Consider the following 11623-nt stretch of genomic DNA (forward strand, 5'->3'; position numbering starts at 1 on the left):
CTCATTTGCTAAATTTTGATAGCATTTTTTATCCAAACAGGATTTGTTAAAGAAACTTGTCATATTCACGATCTCAACCTAATTTCTTAGCAACTGGTAGCGTTCTTGGGTGCAACTGGTAGCGCTCTTGGGTGCAACCGAATTTGTTAACGCGATTAATAACATTTTCGACTTTCAACTTATTTTGTTATTGTGATTATTTTCTTTGACTCATTTGCTAAATTTCTTTAGCATTTTAGGTCCAAATCTGATTTGTTAAAGAAGCTTATAACATTCCAGATCTTAACCTATTCTCTTAGCGACCTGTAACATTCTTAGGTACAACCTATTTTGTTATTGTGATTGATAACATATTCAGCTTTAAACTTATTTTGTTGTTGTGACTATTTTCTTTAACTCATTTTCTAAATCTTGTTAATATTTTAGGTCTAAATCGATTTTGTTAAAAAAAATAGCATTCTATATCCAACCTACTTTATTAGAGACCGGTAACATTCTTGGGCACAACCGAATTTCTTATAGATATTCATAACATTTTTAGCTTTTAAATTGTTTTGTTACTGTAGGAATGTCTAAGGTCTCATCTGCTAAACTCCAGTAGTATTTTAGGCGCAACCAGATTTATTACAAAGAAGTTTAACATTTCATATCACAACCTAATTTCTTAACAACCGATAACATTCTGGGTGCAACCAAATTTCTTATAAATATTCATAATAGTTTCAACTTTTAACTAATTTTATTACCGTGAGAATGTCTAAGGCTCATTTGTTAAATTCTAGTAATATTTTAGACTCAATCGGATATGTTACTACGACTAATAACATTTTAATCTTATTTTGTTTTTCGGATAACATTTTTGGATGCAATAATTATTGTTATCAAAATTATTAACATTTTCGGTTACTATTGGTCATATTGTGTGTTCCACTTTTAATTTGTAAAAGTTATAATCTGTTATGTCGTTTATTAGTATTATTTTAACCGTCTCACAACAGAAATTCCAACAAAGGATTTAGACGAGGTTTTTTGGTAAGTCGTTTTCCTTAAACTTTGACTGTTCTTTTTCTTTCCCCAAATTCTTAATTCTAGACCTAAGTAGTTCACTATCATCACCCATCCATTGGTAATTTCCACTTCTCACCAGCTTTCTTTCCCTCGCCAGTTCTCTTCTCCTTATCGGCTAGCTCTTTTTATTGTCACTGTCATCTTGATGTCTTCAGCAAAGATAAGCTCTCTTTCCATCCATTGGTAATTTTTAATTTTCTTTTTCCTTATATAAATTTCATATATATAATAAAAATTTAGAAAATGACACTCCTTTTAAAAACGTTTGGACACCGTATGTATTAGGAGTATTCATTCGTTTAATTCAGTCACCAATCGAACCAAACTTTTATTAATTGAATTAATCGATTTTTTTTTTCTTTAACCGTTAACCGAATCTAATTGAATAAAATTCAATTAATTACATCGATGAACGAATTAATAAAAGTTTATTATGTTTTTTAATTATATTAAATTTAATATAGATATTTTTATTTATGTCAAAATTTATTTAGATCATAATTTGATGAATCTAGTGTGATTGAAAAATAAATGGGTCTTAATTCTTAATAGAATTGAGTTTAAAATATGTATTTAATGTATATAATATATATAATATTTAATATTTTTGGCTAATTCAATTAATTGAGTCAATTATTTGATTTCAAATCAAATTAACCGTTAAATATTAAAAACCTTAATTGTTCCCACCGAACTAATTTAGTGGTCGGTTGTTTTAATAGTCGATAAATTCAATTAAAATTAAAAAAAATGAACATCCTTGGCATGTATGTATATTTTCTTTTGATTATTGCTTTAATAGCTTTGTTTTAGTCTTATGTTAGTTTAACTATATTTTACATTAATTTATCAAAAATTAATGTTATGCATTAACTTATATGGCTTTATTTAAATACCATAATTTAAAATTATGACACGTATTATAAAATTCCTAGCTCCTTGATGCAGGGGGATCCGAGGCAGATGATGCTGAGCTGTCAGATTGCACCTTGATGGCGCTGAGATACCATGAATTAGCATATCAGCGCAAAGGCGGGAATTGATTGTGACATGTTCCTCATTGGGGTCGTTTTGAGTATGTTTCAGTATTTTGGCCATAACTTTGGCTACAGGTATCAGAATCGCGCATAAGACCCCAATCCGGAAAGCTCTTTTCGACGCGCACGCTCTCCACATTAGCTACGCTCTATGTGGCCTTTTTTTCAACCTCAAATTCTGCCGTTTTCTCCTCCGAATCACTAGAATTAGATATTTTTTACTATTTATGGTAATATTTCGATTGTCAATTAGGAAGTCAATTTAAAACCGATATAAACCGGATTTTTTGGAGATTGCTTATTTTATTTCGATTTTCAATTTAGAGTGATTTTCAGGATTTTGCTATTTTTGGCAAAATTCGAATAAAGACGATTTTTGGCTATAACAGTCCGACTTGTGGACTGATTTTGGCATTGTTTTGATTTGATAATATTTTATTAAACCCTAAAGACTTTTTCTCTGGACTTTTTTGGGAGAATTTTCTCTTGTGAATCATCTGTTGGAGCGCTTGCAGGATAATCACTATTCTGTCTGGCGTCACTCCGCCCCTGGTTTCATGTGTACTTTTTCTTTTGGATTCTTAATCTTTCGTAACCTAAATCTTTAAGATTTTCTTTCTTTTTTTTAGCTCTTTATGTTTATGTTGTAGCGGGACAAATAAAATTGACTCTAAATTCGATCAAACAATCCTTTTTATGTCTCAAGAGAGTTCACTTATAAGATGATAAACCGTAATAATTTCCAACCAAATGATAGAAGAGTACAAATTTTAAAAAATAATAATAAGTCTAAATTGAATCCAATTTGGTGAATGCTAAAATTTTTAGATGCTATTCTGTAATGTTATTTTTTTTCGTTACTTGTGCTTTGTGTATGTAATTTTCTTTTCTTCACTCTTAGTTTCTATGTGGCTTTTATGCTGCAGGTTCCTGGAATACTTTAGTGTTTCAGCTTTTTAAAATGGTTATTTTCAGATGTTTTCAGTTATGTATCCTGCAATTATCCCAGTTTTAACTTCATTACAAAATCAAGAATAGATGAATCGTGGAGCATGAATCTATGATGTTCCTGTTCAATCATTTATGAGAAATATCATGGGAATTGCATCTGACAATCTTATTCCTCTCACCTATAATACCTAGGTAAGTAAATATGTAGTTTGTGTATTTCTGTAGTTTATGTTCATTCTGTTAAACGAAAATGGGCACTTACCATTACATTGGATTAGGTTGAAAACCTGTAAGTGATATCCTATACAGTTTATTAATTCATCCAACTTTTAGCACTAAATCTGGGTTTTCAGTTCAATTTGATTGAGTCCTAATAAAGAATTTGATATGCAGGTATGTTTGATTATTTTTAAGATAATTCATGCTCAAGTCAATTAAATTAACGTATGTATTAGGGTCTGCTTTTTTCCATGTAATTGATTTTTCAGAAATTTTTTTTTCTTATTTTTCATTGTTTGGTTGACAAAAAACAAATGGTCAATGTAATTCATTTTCCTAGTCAATTTAGTTTATTTAGTACTTTTAGGAAAATGACTTTCCATGACTTACGGTCTGATTTTCTGTAAATTATTTTACGAACTTTTCACTTCAAAGCATAAACACTAAAAATATTATTATTTTATATATTTTAAGAAAATATTAATTATTAAATTATATTTATTTATAATTTTAATAATATAATATAAATTCTATTTCTATTGTTATATTTATATTATTATAATATACAATATTATATTTTTATTTTAATAATATATAATAAGTTATTTTGATTTATTTAATATTTAAAATATACTTCTTAAAACATAATATAAAATAATTCTTATTTTAAAATTATAATTTTTAATATTTTAATAATATTATTATTTTAATAATTAATTAAAATAATTAACAATAAATTATTATTTTAATAAATAATTAGTATAGTTTATAATAATTTTTATTTTAATAAAATATAATACTCTTAATATTTTATTAATAATAATATTGATATAAATAATATTAAATAAATCATTCCAATATTATAAAAAGAATATTATTATTTTGTTAATAAATACTATTTATTGTATTTGATGTTTATAATAAATAATTTTTAAAAAGTTTACCGACCATTAGAAAATTAATTTCACAACATCATCCAAACACTATAAAATGGTTTCCCTAAAATATTTTACAGGAAATGTAATTCATTTTACGGAATTTGTTTTCCGTAAAACAAATGGACCCTTATATTTCAAATTTCATCCTGGTCAATATCTCTTTCCCATTACTATAAATTATCTGTCACCTTTCCTTTTATTGTTACAACATTCGACATCGATCACAAGCTTTTGAAGAGCTGCCATTACTAAATAATTAGGAGCCTCATTTTGTTAATATATATATATATATAGAGAGAGAGAGACTCATTTTATCAACTACGATAGCTCATTGCTCGGAGGATACTATTATTTGGGGCAATCATGATTATCTGATATTGATATTGATGGCTCCAACGACTTACACATATAACAGAGGTGAATTCGAAACTATGGAAGGTCATAGCGAAGTTTCAAACGCTTCCTAAGGTCAAGTTATTTGCTTGGAGGATGGCACATGGAGGGCTCCCGATTGGTTCTCACCTTCTGACTGCAGGTATAGGGACGAGTTTATGCCCTATATGTAACATGGACATGGAAATAGTTGTTTACATTTTTCGTGATTGCTCGTACGCCCAAGAAGCCTTCATAACAGCTGGGTTGATAGGTTCTTTTTTATCTAGTCAATTAATATCTCCCTTAAACTGGCTTGAGACAATTTTTGCTGCACTTGATCTTGAAAGTTTTGTAGGGTTCATAATGCTTATTTGGAACGTTTGGGATGAATGTAATGCCACAATAACCCGAGATTGAAGTTGACCATCATGTTCCATTGCATTACGTCCAATGAGGTTGAATTGATCTTGATCCAAGGAAACTGTGTCAAGCGTTCGTGATGGGATTGGCCATGGAGTGGATCCGAAATGTTGAAAGCCTCTTCTGTATAGTGAAGGTTAATGTTGGTGGTGCTTTTGATCCATGGATGCGACTTGCAACTATACGAGTCGTTGCTCGGGGCTCGAATGGTAGGGTATTAGGTGTAATGGCCTCTAAAAAGTGTCGTAATTGTCAAATAAATAGCCTTTTCCTCAGATAAATAAATTATAAATGTAATATAAAGAATAAAGTGTTGATGTGCAGGGATTTAGAAATTTCCAATGTCGGTTTGAATTGATCTTGATCCAAGGAAACTTTAAGAGAAAAATAAAAAGGAGGATTAGTGAAATAAATTGAATAAACTAAAAAAAAAAGTAGATGATTGAAAATAATTATTATAAGAGATAACCTTCAGCTTTACATCGTCTCAACTCGTTTCAATCACTGAAAGGGATTTTACTTTGGGATTCCTGTCGGTTACACTCTACAAGCCATAACCCTTGTAACCTATCTTCTTTCTAATGAACAAATTTCCCAAAGTCAATATTTGGAATTTGGTCTTTGTTTGAATTAACAACGACTATCGATGTTAAATCCAATTCAACTTTGGGTACTGGAAAAACACTGTTTGGATTATGATGTCCCAATGAAAGTCGAACCCGATCTCGATTTCCCTTAGTGAACCGCCACTAAGTGTGTTCGTATGAAGCTGAATTTGCTACAAGTCGAATCTTTTTCCCAACGGTAAATCAAAACATCGATCAACCCAACACAAGCCTTTTGAATTGAAGGTGTCGAGATATGTAAAGGGGTGGCCAATTGTCAATCCAAGTTTACAAAAAATCGAGAAAGTTATCCTAAGGTATGAAGTTCTCTTCAATTCTCATGAAACTGATTGAGTCGTCACTTAGCTATTGGCTAATTGAAAAATTAGCTAAGCGTGAAAAAAATCATACATAGAATGTTAAAGAAAACAAACAAAGATGAAAAAGAAAATAATCTTTATAGAACTAAAAATCCCAAGGCAAATAAAAGCCAAAAGCAATACATATGTCAAGCTTCACCTTAATGGGTATTTATATCATGGGATAACCTAAAGAAAATAAAATACCTAAAGGAACTAAAACACCTAAAGATAATCCTAAGAACAATCAAATACGTAAATACTAATTAATAGCAATCTAAAATCCCAAATAATAGAGAGATTATTCCTAATTAAAATAATAATTCTCAAACATTTACATTCAATTACAATTCTTAAACCCCAAAGTGTTTTCATTCAACTGTCATTCCTTCTTGATTTTACTGTATGGGTCACTTTCTAGAAGTTATCATTGACTGGACTGCAGATTCTATCACGTCGACATCGTTATGCTTAAATTCATGGCCATGCATCTAGTCTTGATTCCAAAAAATAAAAAGAAACTGCAAAACTCACCCATTAAACGTTTTTTTCTGGAAAATAGAGTCTTGCACAAAGTCGAATATAAATAACTCAAATCAGTAATATCAAAGAGATAACATGGAGTAATTAGCAACAAAATAAAACACTTATCAAATTCCTCATCATTTATTCAGTGCTTGTCCTCAAGCATGCCATAATCAAACATCAAAACATTAAGTTTCCATCGTTCATCTCATAATAAGTCAAACATTACTAAATGAGTCAATGATTAACTCAATTAAAGGAAGCAAATTAACAATTATGTAAACAGACACTACTAGCAATAAGTTCAAGCAAAACCAAGATATTTCAATTATCCATCTATTTCAATGTACCAACACTTAATACCTCAAAAGGATTCACTCATTGTCGCTCATAGTGTTTTCGGTAAAAGAAATCGCTCTAACCCAAGAGCAATATAGACATTACCATAAGCTTGCAAGAAAATCAAGTCTCCGCCATTAAAATAAACAAAATACATTAATCAAAGGGTCTTTGAAAAGGTTGTAACGAGGCTTAGGTGTAGGTAGTGAAAAAGGTCAAAATTTGGGTTTAAATATCAAGACAAGAGATGTACAAGTATAAGGTAAAATCCATGAAACAAAGTAAAAAAAGTAATGCAATGAGAGAAAGTGTAACAAACAACCATTTTTTCTCTCAATCTTTTCTCGTTTTTTTTTTGTTTTTCTACTATTTTTATTTTGTTCGAGCAGTATTCAAACCAAATTTTTTCGATTGTTTCTTCTTCTTCTACTTTTTATTTTTCTCTCTCTTTTTCTGATTTCTTTTGTTATTCTTGAAACAAATATATCTCCGTCTTAACATGGATAACAAAAAAGGATAAAAATAAAATAAAAGGTTTCGACATAATAATGGGGTAAAAACAAAGAAAATGACAAAATCACAAAATTGGTTCACTAATGTATATAAATGTATAAGCAATTTTGGTAGAGAAATGAGTTAATCCTAAGTGTCCTAATCATATTAAATCATCAAGTTCAACATGTAGTCTCGATATACATTTAATCACAAGTTGTAGATTATCAAAATTAATCCGGTACTCTCAACCAAATAAATGAGCAAGAATAGAAAGTGTTCTCGTTAAGCTCAAATCTCACAAAAGATGTAATGTGTACCGAGTCATGGCATATGTCTATCAACAAACTCATTGAATATCAATTAAAATTTTAAAGAAAAATACAAATCATGCCATTTTATTATTATGCACCCTAAATCTGATAAAAGCATGATCAAACACTCATAAGGTAACCAAAGCAACAAAGGAAGAATCAAGATCGGTAGCAAGATCTTTCAATGAATCAACCAAGGCAATACTCAATTTCAAGCATATAAACAAGCAAGAGAAAATCAATGCAATTATTCTCTACCCAAAATAAGGCATATTATCCCAATATGAAAAATTAAAGCATAGGAGAAGGAATAGAGATATTTTATGTGTCTAGTGACGGTCGTGGCTGCGACCTCGGCGAGAGGTACTTGGACGAAGATAAGACAACACCTTGGCAAGGTTAGACTCGATGGAGTTGAGACGATCATGCACTTCATGAAATTGGGTTTTCACTCTCGGTTTTAGATCTTCAACCGGTGTCGGTGGTGGTGTGGGCGGCTGTTAGTGTCGACCACAACGAGCAACATGTTGTGGAGGAGCGGGAATGGAGTCCGAGTCGCTTGGAATTAAAACGAACCCAAAGCGACGAATCAAAGATGACCACCAAGGTTAATCGGCGATAGTGAGCTGCATTTTCTTGATTTCTCATTCTCACCATCTTGAAGTTTGCAATAAACAATTGAGATGAAGAGAAAGATGATGATGTTACCGGTGGCGTAAATAGTGAATGAGCGAGTAGCAGTGTCTCGTGATCGGCGAGAAGAAACAACAAATATCGGGGTGCGGCGGTGAGGGATGTTTGCTTAAAAAATAGAGCAAGAAGAAGGTTGAAGGTTTTGACTGAAAATAAAATATAAAAAGGGTTTTGGAAATTTAATAAATCACGTGGGGGAAGAGTTATGAAATGAGAAGAATTTTAATTGGGTAAGAAGTTTTAATCGGTCAAAGGGGAGTAGGAATTTGAAAAGAAATATGAGGGATAAGGTGGGGTCCACGTGAGAAAAACGTGGAGGGTGATTGAGTGTGGGTAGCGGTGGTAAAATAAAGTGGGAATTGAAGGGAAAGTTGGAATGTTTGGCTGCAATGAGACAAAAATTTGGACATGGGTTTTGTTAACATGAGACGAGTGAGGGTAAGGGTTTTGCTAACGTATGCCGCACATTTGAAACACTGCTTCAAATACCAAAAATTTGTAATTGTTCAATCCAAATATTGAATTTGCTCTGAATCTATTCTATTTAAAATATTTGGGATACCTGTAAATTAAAAAAAATTGAAACGAAGATTAACAAATTGAATAAAATTGAATAAAATTGAAAACAGACTAAAATAAAATTAATAAAATTAAATAAAATTGGTTGTCTCTCATTAAGCACTTTATTTAATGTCGTTTAGCTCAACATCCTGATTCAGACTACATGTTCTTCTAAAGTAATTTTCTCGATCACACACACTTGATTATTCTTGTAATACGACTTTAATCGTTGACCATTTACTTTGAAACGAACTCCCAAATCATCTTGAGTTTTGACTTTGCCACGGGGAAATATTTGAGTCACGGTAAAATGTATTGCCCACTTCATTCGTAATTTTCGGCAAATATTTTTAATTTATAATTAAAAAGCAAAACTTTTTTACAAACATTAAAAGATTTAAATGAAACACGATGATTATAAAAATCTTAAGTTTTATCCTGATTCGAGAACAATCGTAAGCGTTGCAATGGATTTCTTCAAGCTCTTGAATGTGCAATTTTCTTGCTTTTGCCAATTGCATCCATCTCCATATTGCATTCTTTAAACGTCCATTATGCTTTATGTTTTAATTCAATTAGTAAGTGACATGGTATACCAAAGAATATACAATATAGGGACATTCAGATGGGACCTTTATAAGCGGTATGATATGCCTACAAAGCATCATTGAGTTTCAAACTCCAATCTTTTCTATTGGCTTCATAATCTTGTCAAGAATCGACTTGATTTCTCAGTTTGAAACTTTTGCTTGTCCATTAGTTTGAGGGTGATAAGTAGTGGCAATTCGTTGAGTGATTCCATATTTTTTCATAAGCGCCTTAATGATATGATTAACAAAATGCGTTCCTTGGTCACTAATTATCTCCCTCAGAGTGTCAAGCCTGGAAAAGATAAAATCCTTTAGAAAATCCACAGTAGTTTTAGCATCATTATTACAAATAGCTTTAGATTCTATCCACTTCAATACATAATCAACATCAAGAATAATATAGTAATTACCAAAGGATGAAACAAAGGGACCCATGTAATCAATACTTCATACATCAAATATCTCACAAACATGAATCGGTTTAAGAGGCATCTCGTTACGATGGCTTAAATCAGATGGAAGTACCCTAGTGGCTAAGTAATTAACCATATCGACATACCATGGAACCACTCCTTGCACCCAAAATAGGTGTTCTTTGGGGAACTCTTCTTGAATCGGTGTGTCGATTTGAGAGATGAGAAGTCGACTTAGATGGTCTGCAAGTAGATTTTCATAGCTTTTTTTATCTTTGATATGAAGATTTAACTTTTGTAAGAGTAAAATCCATCGAATCAAGCATGGTTTCACCTCTTTCTTACTCAGTAAATATTTCAAAGCTGCATGATCAGAATAAACAACAATATTATTACTGATAAGATAAGAACGAAATTTATCTAAGGAAAAAATAATATCAAAGAGTTCTTTTCAGTTTTCAAATCATTATGTTGAGTCGCATCTTGTGTCCTAGACACATATGCTATAACGTGGGGTTCTCCACCAATTTTTTACCTAAGAAGCCTCATACGCTTGAGTCAATTGCATCACACATAATCTCAAAGGGATACTCACAATTAGTTGGATACACTATTGGTGCCGAAATAAGTTTTTTGAGAATGGCGAAAGCTTCTTTGCATTCGTCATAAAAAATGAAAGGTGTATCTTTTTGTAACAGCTTGCAAAGCGGTTGCGCTATCTTGGAAAAATTATTTATAAACTGTGATAAAAGCCTGTATGTCCAAGAAAAGAATAAAATTCCCTCACAATTGTAGGGTATAAGAGTGAGAGAATAATATCAGTTTTGGCCTTATCGGCCAAAATTCCTTTAGCATAAACAATGTGACCTAGAATCAATCATTTATCGACCATGAAGTGGGATTTTCATAATTAAGCATGAGGTTATATTCAAGACATCGTTTCAACCCACTAGTTAAATTCAAGAGACACTCATCAAAAGAATTACCATATACCATAAAGTCGTCCATGAAAACTTCAATCTCTTTCTCTACCTAGTCAAACAAATGCTAAACATGCATCTCTAGAACATAATAGGTTCATTAAAAAGCCCAAATGACATTCTTCGATATGCAAAGGTGCCAAAGGTACATGTAAACGTTGTTTTCTCTTGATTTTTTGGTTCCATTGGGATTTAGAAGAAACCTAGAAAACCATTTAAACAACAATAGTTAGATTTACCAGCTAATTGTTCTATCATTTGATCAATAAAAGAAAGTGGAAAATGACATTTATCAAGTAAGTGTGTTCAACTTCCGGTAATCAATGTAAACTCTCCATCTGGTTTGAACTCGTTTAGGAACTAATGTGCCTTAAGAACTTTTTATTATCGTCACTCAAGTTTTCTTAGGAACCACATGGATCGAACTTACCCAATTATTATTCGATATCGGGTAGATAATGTCAGCGTCTAAGAGACTTTGAATTTCTTTCTTCACCACCTCCATCATTAGAGGATTCAAACGCTCCTGGCCTTCTTAGGATGGTGTTGCGCCTTCCTTAATTTTAATCTTATGCATGTATGTTAATGGACTAAGTTTTTTAATGTCGGCTATGATCCATCCGATTGCTTCCATATGTTCCCGTAAAATCGTCACTAAGTCCTTTTCCTCCTTTGAAAGTTTATTTGAGATAATAACCGTGAGAGTAGTGTTAACTCCTAAAAACACGTATTTGAGATTATCTG

The sequence above is a fragment of the Hibiscus syriacus genome, unplaced genomic scaffold, assembly GCF_006381635.1.
Source record: "Hibiscus syriacus cultivar Baekdansim isolate YM2019G1 unplaced genomic scaffold, ASM638163v2 tig00110610_pilon, whole genome shotgun sequence".
Taxonomy (NCBI): domain Eukaryota; kingdom Viridiplantae; phylum Streptophyta; class Magnoliopsida; order Malvales; family Malvaceae; genus Hibiscus; species Hibiscus syriacus.